At 40.2% G+C, this 12,828-nt stretch overlaps 1 long non-coding RNA gene across 2 annotated transcripts in view; it reads right to left on the bottom strand.

Annotated features, from left to right (window-relative positions):
* The window catches only part of LOC111546662, a 96,905-nt gene that overhangs the window by 14,316 nt on the left and 69,761 nt on the right, over positions 1-12,828 (bottom strand). Inside the window, exon 2 of one of the 2 annotated variants that reach the window (XR_002732860.3) lies at positions 8,683-8,970. This is a non-coding gene — a long non-coding RNA (uncharacterized LOC111546662). Of the gene's footprint in view, positions 1-6,649; positions 6,710-8,682; positions 8,971-12,828 lie in introns of those variants that run through there. The other variant, XR_002732859.2, reaches the window with a different exon arrangement.

Genomic DNA, 12,828 nt, shown 5'->3' on the forward strand with positions numbered 1-12,828 from the left:
AGAAAGAAAGAAAGAAAGAAAGAAAGAAAGAAAGAAAGAAAGAAAGAAAGAAAGAAAGAAAGAAAGAAAGAAACTTACATTTGATTATAATGGTGCCCTATGTTGTTTTTTTCTAAATAAGAAATTAAAAATAGAAATGTGCTTGTTCCATGATTCTTTAGTGAGCATTAGCTGGTTGGCAAGGAACAATCAGCTATTGAACTCTCCACATAAGGAAAGCCAAGCGTGATCATGTCAGCCCCAGACTCAAGGAAAGGCCATAAATGACTGTCTCCTGTGAGAGACCATCTTGGGAACAATGAAGAACTTGTCTTGGTCTGGACCAGCTAAGTGCCTTCCAGTAGTAGTGACTGCCAGGACGAGCTGTAGGAGCAACAGAGAGTCAATCTTCTCAGTTATTCTGTCGGAATTTCCTTATACTGAGAAAATGAGCCAGGAATCTATCCTGAGGAGGCAAGTTTGCTGCAGTTAGAATTAAATATTCAGAAAAGCAGAGAGGGGAGGACCAGTCTATGACATGAATTCTAAGAAATTCCTGAGCATGGGGAAGGAGTGGGCCTAAGCGCTAACTGATTTTGCAATTGCACTTACCCAGAACCAGATATATTCTCACCATTTGACATTTCAGAGTCTGAAAATTTGACACAAAATAATCATCAGGTATTTACTTATTTATTTATATTCATTTAGAGATAGAGTCTGGCTCTGTGGCCCAGGGTAGAGTGCAGTGGCATATTCCTAGCTCACTGCAGCCTCAAACTTCTGAGCTCCAACAATGCTCCCGCCTCAGCCTTCCAAGTAGCTGGGACTATAAGTGCATGCTACTATGCTCGGCTGATTTTCAAATTTTTGTAGAGATGGGGGTCTTGCTATGTTGCCCAGGCTGATCTTGAACACCCGGGATGAAGTGATCCTCCCAGCTCAGCCTCCCAAAGCATTGGGATTCCAGGTTCAATCCACCACTCTTAACCCAATATTCTTTAACCACTATAAACAATTTCCCCTTAATAATTGTGTGAACTCAGAAGGAAAATAGAGTGCTGAAAGGCTCATAAGTCATAGAAAGAAATATATTGGTAGTATTAACGGAGGTGCAATTAGTGGAAAGTAGTGTGAGCTACTGAACTGTGATGCCACATCATAGAAAATTTTCTGAACTAAGTGGCAGGGCATCTATATCTAAGGGCATCACCTGGATCCTTTCTAACCACACTAACTCAGACTCTGTTTCTGTCATGGAATTAGCTTGCAGTGGTGATCTTATGAAAGCCATAGTCACCTTGTTTAGATTCTCTTTCTTGACCATTAGAATCACAGAAAAGACCCTTACACACAGTGGCTGTTTGATAAATAAGTATGAATTACTGGATTTTTCATCAGCACCATAAACTAGCCAGTGTTTTGTTTTGTGCTCAGGTGGCTGTATTTTGTTAGACTGTACTAATAGTTCTAAAGAATGCAATGATTCCACCGAAGGCTGTGATTTTGTGAAGTGAAACTCCAAGAATGCATCACTTATTCCAGCATTCAACCAGGCATCATTTCTGTTCTTACAGATGCTCACAGGGTGTCAGGGATTTGGCCACCTAGAAATAGAAGTCCTCTGTGCTAAGACTGCAAGAAGATACAGTCTAGGAAGCAGAGGAGATGGACAAAGAGCTCAGCAATGTGTGATGCTCCAGGCAAGCAGTTGGCAATGAGATTTAAGGCAAAGAGGTAAGGCCAGGCACAGTGGCTCATGCCTATAATTCTAGCACTTTGGGAGGCTGGGGCTGGGAGTTTGAGACCAGCCTGGCAACATAGCAAGACACCATCTCTACAAACAAAAAAAAATTAAAATTAACAGGGGATGTTGGTACACACCTGTAATCTTGGAGACTCGGGAGGCTGAGGCCAGGGGATCACTTGAGCCCAGAGTTCAAGGATGCAGTGAGCTGTGACTGCACCACCACACCCCAGCTTGGGGGACAGGGACAGAGCAAGACCCTATCACTTAAAAAAAAGTAAAAAAGGCAAAGAAGGAAGTGCCCCAAGAGTGAAAAACCTCAGAGTGGAAATTTCTATGCATTACTGTCACAAAGATTAAAAGGCAAGCCACAGACTGGGAGAAAATATTTGCAAAAAGTATCAAATAAAAGACATACCTAGAAAATAGAAACAATTCTCATTAATCAATAATGAGACCAAAGACTGAATTCTTTTAAATAAGCAAAAGATTTGAACAGATACTTTACCAAAGGGGATATACAGATGGCATTTTAGGTACATGAATACATAGTCTTTAGTCATTGGGGAAATGCAAATTGAAACCACAATGAGATACCACACCACTCCCACCCACTGGAATGGCCAAAATTAAAAAGACTGATCTATGAAGTAATAGCCAAAATGTGGAGAAACTGAAATTGTCACATACTGCTAATGGGAATGTACAATGGTAAAACAACTTTGGAAAACAGTTCAACAGTTTCTTACACAGTTAAAGATACACCCACTGAATGATGAGGCCTAACAGTTAGAATATTGAGTGGAGAAATGTAATTGTATAACCACACAAAGATTTGTTGACCAATGTTCATAGTAGCTTTATTTGTACTAGCCAAAACTAGAAACAATCCAACGTTCAGCAGTAGGTCAATGGAAAAGCAATTGCAGAATATTCCTACAGTGGCATGCTATCCAATGAGAAAAAGAAATGGACTATGGATACACGTGACAAAATGAATCAGTCTCAAAATAATTATATCAGTGAAAGAAATCAGGCAAAATAAAGAGTACATCTTGTATGATTCATTTATATGAAATTTTAGAAAATGCAAATTTACCTACAATGATAAAAACTATCAGGTTGGTGTGAAACTAAATGCAGTTTTTGCCTTTTTTTTTTTGGCAAAAACTGCAGTTACTTTTGCACCAACCTAATAGATCAGTGGTTCCCTCAAGGGAGAGGTGAGGGGAGAGAAAGGGAGAGATCACAGGGGCACCAGGAAACTTGGGGAGGATGAAAATGTTCTTTATCTTTGTTGTGCTGATGCTTTCATGAGTATATACATAAGGTCAAAATTTATCCAATTTTATACTTTACACATGTGCAGCGTTTTGTATTTCAATTTATCCAATTTTATACTTTATACATGTGCAGCTTTTGTACTTCAATTGTACATCAATGTAGTATTTTTTAAAAAAGAAATGGAACATGTCTTCAGATTCTCCATTATTAAACCACAAAATCTAAAGTTGCTTTAATTCAAAAATTCCAGTGTAAACTCACATGATATATGAAATCATGATTGAGATCTCAAAAAAATAATTAAATTAATCTACTATGCCACAGAAGATAGGAGCTATCTGAGTCCATTTATATTTACATGATGAATTAGATGAAAGGAGTGTTTGGATAGAGCAGGAGACAACAAATTAAAAATTGGTTCACAACAGTCAACCAGGCAAATGACCTAACCTGTGAAGACTTGGGTTAAGACTCCAGCACCACTGATTGGTTGCAAGCTAAGGGAGGTTTACCAATTATTTCAACGTCTGTGGGGTCAAAGAATTTTAACATAACTATAATATAATCTAAAAATGTCTACAACATAAGTGGTACTGAGGCTCAAACGAGAAAATATATATCAAAGTTTTTATAAAACTTTAAAGCAGCTGGATGGCTCACGCCTATAATCCCAGCACTTTGGGAGGCCGAGGTGGTTGGATTACTTGAGTTCAGGAGTACAAGAGCAGCCTGGGCTACATAGGCAGAGACCTCATTTCTACCAAAAATACAAAAAATTAGCCAGATATGGTGGTGTACACCTGTAGTCCCAGCTACTTGGGGGGCTAAGGCCAGGGATCACTTTAGCCAGGCAGGCAGAGGTTGCAGTGAGCCAAGATCATGCCACTGCATGACAGCCTGGGCAACAGAGTGAGAATCCATCTCAAAATTGAAGAAGAAGAAGAAGAAGAGGAAAAGGAAAGAATAAAGAAGGAAGAAGGAGAGAAAAGAAAATAAAGAAAAGAAAAGAAAAGAAAAGAAAAGAAAAGAAAAAAGACTTTAAAGCATGTAAGAATGTAAACCAAAAAATTTCTAAGCCCCCCAGCCAACCGAATGGATCTCCCTCTTGGCAAAAAGGATTCCAAAGAAACCTGAAAAACTAGTTTAGACCATGATAGGAAGTGGGGGCTGTTGGGCATGGCTCATTATACTCTCCCACTTTCAAAGATCTGAATAGCAAGCATTTGCCATCTGTTGTATCTAAGGGCTGCAATCTATGAGACTTCATCTACATAATAAAAACCCTGGTCTCCACAACCCCTTATGTTAACCCAGGTACTCTTTTCTATTGATGCCCTGTCTTTAGATAATAACTTAACTCTTTAAACCAATTGCTAATCAGAAAATCTTTGAATCTACCTATGACCTGGAAGCCCTTTTCCTCACCACCTCCCCCTCAGCTTCACGTTGTCTTGCCTTTCCAGACCAAACCAATATGTACCTCACATGTATTGATTGATGTCTAAAACATATAAAACCAAGCTGTAACCCAGTCACCTTGGGCACATGTTCTCAGGACCTCTTGAGGCTCTGTCATGGATCATGGTCCTTACAGTTAGCTCAGAATAAATCTCTTCAAATGTTTTACAAAGTTTGGCTATTTTCATCAACAAGAATTAACTACCATATTCTGACTATAATAATTACTGTATGCCTGACAGCATCCTGAGAGCTTTTCCTCATGCAATCTTTCCAACATCCTTCTTGAAAAAATTCTATGACTTCTCCTCCACTGTGGACCAGCACACAAGGGCTTCTGAGAGGTTTGGTAATTTGCTCACGGGCACAAATCTAATGCCTTCTGGAGCTGTGACTTTCTGAGATCCAGGTCTTGCATACTTCACAGGCCATAATTGTGAGCATTACATGAGTGTCTTCTCCTCTGATTTATGTATGAAGGGACTCCAAATATATAAGTAGATGCTTCCACACCCTAGGAGACTGGATTCCCCACTGTGCTGGCTTTCTCAAGCTCTGTGGAATGTGTTGTTGGCTGGAACTTATCATGAAGAGCTTTGCTGTAAAAATATATCTGGGGTAAAGTGGGTCTTAAAATTCCTTTCTCTATACATACCTGTAGGTAGAGACCATCTCCATTAACAGAAGAGGGAATTATGTCATTCTTATAAAGAAGCTGTACTGTGGGCACATTTATTCCTAAATTGATAGTAGCCATTTTAACTATGAAAAGGATCTGCCCAGATGAAAGAGGGGCTGCCTGTGGAGCACAGCTGGATGGGGGAAGCAAGGTTTTCTTCTGGGACACCTGGCTTTGTTTATCAGGTGCTTTATTGAGACTTCTCTGTTTCATCACCCCATTCATTTCCTACCCATTCTTCTATATCTCTGCTTTTCTTTTGGAAACATTTTTCACCTCTCCTCTTCTGAGTCTTACTGTCGCAATGATCACTCACTGATAATTTAATCAAATGCATCTAACATCTTGAACTGACAAGTGAAATAGTATCACAAAAATAAAATGGGGAAATGAAAATGAATAGTAGCTTAAAATGATATCTAGCCTACTTTCAATTTCCCCATTACACTGACAGAAACAGAGAACACAGTAGCAAGAAGATACTCCAAAGAAATTACTTAAAATATCACTTTACCTCTCTCCCTAATCATCTGTTTAGCAAGTGATAATACTGAATTATTCAACTGTTATTTAATGAGTTTCAAAATAATTAATATGAGGTAAAGGGAGAAATTAAGCAAAAGGAGAAATAAGACAATTTATGTGCTACACTATGCTATATACATACTATGTTATGTGTATTATGTGTAATTATACACGTTTAATATATAATTTTCATTATATATCACAGATAATTACATTTCATGTATTGTTCACTAATATGTGACATATATTATGCTATAGAATAATTACATTATGTATCAAATGTGTGTGTGATATTTACTTATGTATTTTTAGTCTGAAGAGTAAAACTGCATCATAAAGATTCTTACTGAATTTTGTTGATTTGGTAAAAGCATGTATCCAAGTGCATATGTTCCCAAGTGCTGTTCTGTTGATATAATAGAAAAAAAAAAAAAAACCCTATTATCACAAAGGAATTGTGCTGTGTGTACAGTTAACTCCAAATCATTATTTCACCCTATATAGCATTATTTTTGAGATTTGACACAATTTTCCAGAGGAAAAATTTTAAATGCAAGAATTAGATCTTACCCTTTAGGGCAGCCTGCTTGCTGTCTCCTGGACAGCATATCTTATTTCACATGTGCCCTGTATATTATGGAATTGCCTCCCTTGGAAAAACAACCAGAAGTCCCCAGAAGCGTGAGGTAGAGGTAGTCAGGTTCATCTCCAAGTAACAAAGGAAGCTGAGACTTGAGTTAATAAAACAAGCCCAATTTAGTCTGCTCTTGTTTGAAAATTTCACCTTCAAAGGTGTTTTCTGGCTTGAGTTAGATTTAAGTTTCTGGGTATAAGTAGTGGAAGTTGTTTAGATATCCAGCATTTAGTAGACTCCTTTGTGTATTTGAGGAATTCCCTAATTAGGTCTTTGTATTAGTCTATTTTCATGCAGCTGATAAAGACAATTTACAAAAGAAAGAGAGGTTTAATCGACTTACAGTTCCACGTGGCTGAGGTAGCCTCACAATCTTGGCAGAAGGCAAGGAGGAGCAAGTCACATCTTACATGGATAGCAACAGGCAAACAGAGAGAGCTTGTGCAGGGGAATTTCTCTTTTTAAAACCATCAGATCTCATGAGACTTATTTACTATCACGTGAACAGTGCAGGAAAGACCCACCCCCATAAGTCAATCACCTCCCAGCAGCTTCCTCCCATGACTCATGGGAATTGTGGGAGTTACAATTCAAGATGAGATTTGGGTGGGGACACAGCCAAACCATAACAGTCTTGGTGGGAGATGAGCCTTGCTCCCACTACTGAAGCTAGAATATGCAGATTATCCCATTTCTCCACCTCCCAGTCATAAAGTAGGTATGTGTGACCTGGGCTCGGCCAGTTAGGTTTTAAAACTGAAGCTGGTGATCAGAGTGGAGCAGGGGGCACCAACTCTGGAAGCTGCAAAGCCCACTGCCTGGCCTCAGGGGAAGCAGTGCTGAGGTCAGCAGCATCCAGCTGCAGCCTACTTAGCATGTGCTGGGCCTGGCCTTGACTATGATTTCAGTTATCCAGCTTCTCTTGTTTTCTGCTTGTTCAGTTCCTACATCTTTGCTCATCAGTATCATCCATTCAATTTCACTCTGGCTTAAGTTAAAGGGAATTGATTTCTCTTACTTAAAATCAAGAGCCCTGAAGGAATACTATAGATGCATCTTTTTCTCAAACTTGTGTTTTGTCCCAATGCAACATTTGTTTCCATAATCTTATTTATTCTATGTAGAGATAATCATAAAATAATTGAGTAAATGGAATCTCAGAGGCTGGGATTTGCCTTCAAGGAAATCAATGGGAAAGAAATCAAGATTGTCCCCATTTTCAAACTCTTCTTCTGGGTTAAGGCTTTGGTTCCTTTGCTAAGGATGCGGAGATGTAGGAGAAGTAGGGGGATTCTTGTTTAAAGTAAAGATATTCCTTGATAATTGATGTATGAGTAAACTGTTAGGGAATTAGGTTGCTATTCATTATAAAAGTAAGTTAGAGGAAATGGGACATAAGAGAACCATGTTTTGAAAGTAGAGTGCTGGGTAATAGCCAAGAGATAGTCCCAGCCTGGAGCCACGAAGGGGCAGCATGAAGACCCTGGACATAAAGGAGAGATGGGGAAGCTGGGAGGGCAAGAAGACCTTCAAGAGGGGTATGGCGGGGGGAACAAAGGCTAACTATGACCTTCACTATTTTGTCCAGTTCAGTTCAGTTCCGTTGATGCCAGAATTCCTACCCATTCTGAAGCAATGGAACTCTAGTTAACAATAATTTGTTATGATGTAAAAAGACAAAAAGGCCACATTCTGCATTTTAAGACAAGTTAATAAGGCTGGGTGCAATGACTTACAGCTGTAATTCCATCACTTTGGGAAGCTGAGGTGGGAGGATCACTTGAGCCCAGGAGTTTAAAACCAGCCTGAGCAACATTGTGACACCCTATCTCTGCAAAAAATAAAAAATTAACTGGGTGTCGTGGTGCTTACCTGTAGTCCCAGCTACTCAGGAGGCTCAGGCAGGAGGACATCCCTTGAGCCCAGGAGTTAGAGGCTGCAGTGAGCCATGACCACGCCACTGCTTTCCTGGGACACAGAGCAAGACCCTGTCTCTCTTTAAAAAAATAAAATAAATACAATTTTTTAAAAAACAGTTTATAAGAAGGTTGGTTAATCCCCTCAGCTTTTAAAGGTAAGCTTTTTTCAATGTTCAACCTAAATATCCTTTTATTATCAATTTATTTTATCATTTAGGCCTCTAAATTGTGATTCAAATATACTGGCATTTTGCCTCAGAAAAGAGCACATTTGATCCCTGGGCTGGCCAAGAAATAAATAGTTGAGGCCTAGCTTGTTTCTGTTTATTGCTGCTATTGTTGCTGCTGCTGTTTTTACATTTTTATTTCTGAGACTCTTTCTGAAATTTGCCACAATTTGTCAGTATCTCCCCAGCCCTTAACAAACGTCTCTCATTTGTTTTTTCCCTTGACTCACCTGTTTTGTAAGAAATGAAGGAAGCCTGAACATGAGTGCCTGTCAAGATGCAGCAAGACTCTAGATGCTAGAAACATAACAAGCCAGAATTCTAACAGATTCTAAGCCAGAGCACTAACTGTGCTCCCTGAAGTGAAGCTCATGTCGCCTTACGCGAGAACGCGTAGACTCTCTGGTGGGTCAATGTCAGGTCAACACTGGTAGGATGATGTGAGGCTCTGTACGGAGTCCCAGGCGGAAGGGGAGGTGGAACGACTCAACATCGTCCATGGTTCTTGGAAACTGCAACTTTAAGCAAAACAACAAATAATGAAACCAAGTTGACCGTAGGCTAATTGATAAAACAAAAATTAAGAGCCTATGGCCTATTTCTGATCACAAAAACATGACCAAACTTCCAAAAAGACCCAAAACACTTCTAATATTAAACATTGAAATAAATGTGAGCCGTACTTAACATTTTAGAAAGATGAATAGAAACAAGTAACACAAGGAGCTCCCCATTTATTCCAGTTCAGGATCATGCGCAGTGCAGACTGGAAGACAGGGGCCTAGACTTCAGTTACTCTTGCCTTGGCCTTTGCTGGGAATGAGACTATCAAACTTTCAGTGTTCTTATCTACCTCAGAGGGTGGCTGCAAAGATGCAAAAGATTCTTTCAATATCTCTCTAAGCAAATAAAGCCCAGTGGAAAGTGTAAGGGCTATAGCACTAGCAGACTTGAGTTTGAATCCCAGGCATTCTGTAGCTAAATGGCTTCAGTCAAGATCTAAGCCTCTACTTCTTTGTCTGTAGAATAGGAATAATACCAGCATCATAGGGTTTTTGTGAATATTAAATAACATAATGTGTAAGTTGGCTGGCACATTTGAGGTACAAAATAAATGCTAACTCTTTTTTAAATATAATTTCAACTTGTATTTTAGATTCAGAGGGTACATGTGCAGGTTTGTTACATGGGTATATTGTGTGATGCTGAGGTTTGGGATTCAATTGATCCTATCAACCAGGTACTAAGCATAGTACCCAACAGTTAGTTTGTTAACCCTTGTCCCCTTCTCCTTCCCTGCCAAGTAGTCCCCAGTGTCTATTGTTGCCATTTTTATGTCCATGAGTATCCAATGTTTAGCTCCCACTTATGACAGAGAATATGTGGTATTTTTTTTTCTGTTCCTGCTTGAATTCACTTAGGATAATGGCCTCCAGCTGTATCCATGTTGCCCCAAAGGACATGATTTCATTCTGTTTTATGGCTTTGTAGTATCCCAGGGTGTACATATATCACGTTTTCTTTATCCAATCCACTGTTGATGGCACCTAGGTCCATCCCATGTCTTTGTTATTGTGAATAGTAATGCTAGTTCTTTAATCCTTCTGTTCTCTCCCAAGGTGAAATATTAAGAATTAATCTTGAAAATGAATGTTGCAGTTATCAAATGTTGTAATAAAGTATTAAAATAATGCTTCAAAAAATGTTCTGTATGCTATAAAGAACAATATAAACATAAAACATTTTGAAAGCTAACACACTAGTCGGGCACAGTGGCTCACACCTGTTATCCCAGCACTTTGGGAGGTTGAGGTAGGAGGATCACTTGAGGCCAGGAGTTCAAGACCAGCCTGGGCAACACAGTGAGACCCCATCTCTACAAAATCCTCCCCCCCAAAAATTAAACCAAAACAAAAACTATTGTATCCTTTTCTGTCTACCATTCTATTTCCTAGCCTCCCTTCCACAGAAAACCTAAGGAACTGTCAACACTTAGGGTCTATTTCTTCACTTCCTATTTGGTCCTTCCTCAAGTAGCTGCCACTTTCACTACTCCCTGGACACCATTCTCACCCATTTCCACCAATGACCTCCTAATTGCTAAGTGCACTGGGCCTTTGACTTTATTTTAAGCCCTCTGCAGTGTTGATCAATGTTGGCAACCCTTCCTTTTTAAAGCATAATATTTTCTTTAGATAGGCCATATTTTCTACATTTTTCTCCTACCTCCTTTGACCTCTTAAACATTCCCCTGCTCTCCATTTCAATCTTATTTGAAGGTTCCTCTTTCCCTTCCCATTCCTTCAATGTTGATTCTGACATTACTCTGCCCTAGGGTCATTTCTCTTCACTCTCCACCTCTGTATCCTAGTAAGTATCCCATCTACTCACTAAGTTGCCCCGAGAAGCAGTGCCCATGTCTGTCTCGGGCACTGTTGCATCCGTAGACCCTTGAACTTCTGTTTAGTGAAAGTCCCAAGGGTGACTAGCTGGTAAATGTAAAGAGAACTATGGGTCCAGGGGAGCAAAGAGCTGATGCTCAGCTCAGGAACGATCTGTGCTTCTGCAGCAGCAGGCACCCAGTAGGTTGGCTACTAAATGGACCAAACAGAAAGAATTACAATCTGGGGAGCCCAAGTTCAGGAAGGCTTGCTGCAGCTTTGAGAAAAACAGGGTTATGATGCTGGAAGGTCATGGGCCCCCTCTATATTAGTCCATTCTCATGCTGCTAATAAAGACATACCTGAGACTGGGTAATTTATAAAGGAAAGAGGTTTAACTGACTCACAGTTAGCTGAACTGTGGGCAGGCCTAAGGAAACTTACAATCATGGTGGAAAGGGAAGCAAATACGTCCTTCTTCACATGGTGCTGGGGAGAAAAAGAATGAGCAAAAGTGGGGAAAATCCCCTTATAAAACCATCAGATCGCTTGAGAACTCACTATCATAAGAACAGCATGAGGGTAACTGTCCCCATGATTAAATGACCTCCCACTGGGTCACTCCCACAACACATGGGGATTATGGTAACTACAATTCAAGATGAGATTTGAGTAAGGACACAGCCAAACCATATCAACCTCTATAGAGATCTGGGCCACCAAGACATCATTGCAGGATGGACCAGCATCACCTGTCAGCCTGCAGAGGACAGGCTTTCAACGGCAAGTCTCTGTGGCAATGAGATTTCAAGGCAGTCTGTGCAAACCTCCCCAGAGATTTTGTACAATTTAGCCTCTGGAGGGTAAAACTCAAGAGGAAGGTACTAGTTTTCCTATTCATAAAGCACGTGAGCAATTACATCATTCATTGAAAAACACAAAAGAGAGGAGATCATATTTATACTTTAGTTATGATGCCCAGTGTAACTGGCATCATAGCAGTCACCCCGGCTAAAATACCCTGAAATTATAGTTATTTCTCAATAAATATAATACTTATTAGATTTATTTCTCTGCACCCAGAAGCCTCAGCAGAAAAGGGAGCTAACAGAATATGCATTCTCCATGACAGCCTTTAAAATGAGTAGCAAATTTACAACTTGCTTGTATTTCTCATCGAGGTGCTCTGGCAAATATGTGCTCCCTTGAGATCCCTGAAGGCAGCCAACACTTTGACATGCTCAGTAAATAATGAGCAAGCCCCTTACAGGATGTCATGCCATGTGATGGCTCCAGACATGCTACTTGCTAGGACGTGATGGAAACAACTTGCCGAAAGACCAGAGGCATTCAGTGCTGCTTCTGTGGAGCTCCTGGCATCAATGTTACTCCTGAGCCTGGTTGAGACTGGAGCTAAAAGTGAAAGCAGACATCGTTCCTTCAAGAAATTGATGGAGTGTAGATGCATCCAATAGTTGGCGTTCACACAGTAATGTGTCTCTCAGGTAGAAGGTTCCCTAGTCTGTCTCAGGGGCCACATCTTCTTGCCTTCCTATTCCACTCAAAAGGCAACCTTACTATCAGTCACCATCTTTGGGACCCCAACAAAATGGGCAACTCTTGCCTTTCCCTTTTCCATCTCTCCTCCTTTTCTCACATTGCCCCTTCTCAACCAAATAATTTGGAGGAGCCACTGCTTAGCTCCTCACCAACAAAGCCTATGTCTAGACTTACCCTGACATTCAAATCCCACCCCCCACCCCACCTGTCTACACCAAATGTCATTGTCCACTTAGGTCAGTTTTCTCAGGCAATGAGTGCTTTGCTGTGCTGACTGATTAATACGTGTATTTTTATTTTTTAAAACATCTTTCATAGGCCAGATGCAGTGGCTCACACTTGTAATCTCAGTATTTTGGGAGGCAAAGGTGGAAGAATTGCTTGAGGCCAGGAGTTTGAGACCAGCCTGGGCAGCATAGCAAGATCTCATCTCTA

This window comes from Piliocolobus tephrosceles, chromosome 9 (genome assembly GCF_002776525.5).
Source record: "Piliocolobus tephrosceles isolate RC106 chromosome 9, ASM277652v3, whole genome shotgun sequence".
NCBI classification, from domain to species: domain Eukaryota; kingdom Metazoa; phylum Chordata; class Mammalia; order Primates; family Cercopithecidae; genus Piliocolobus; species Piliocolobus tephrosceles.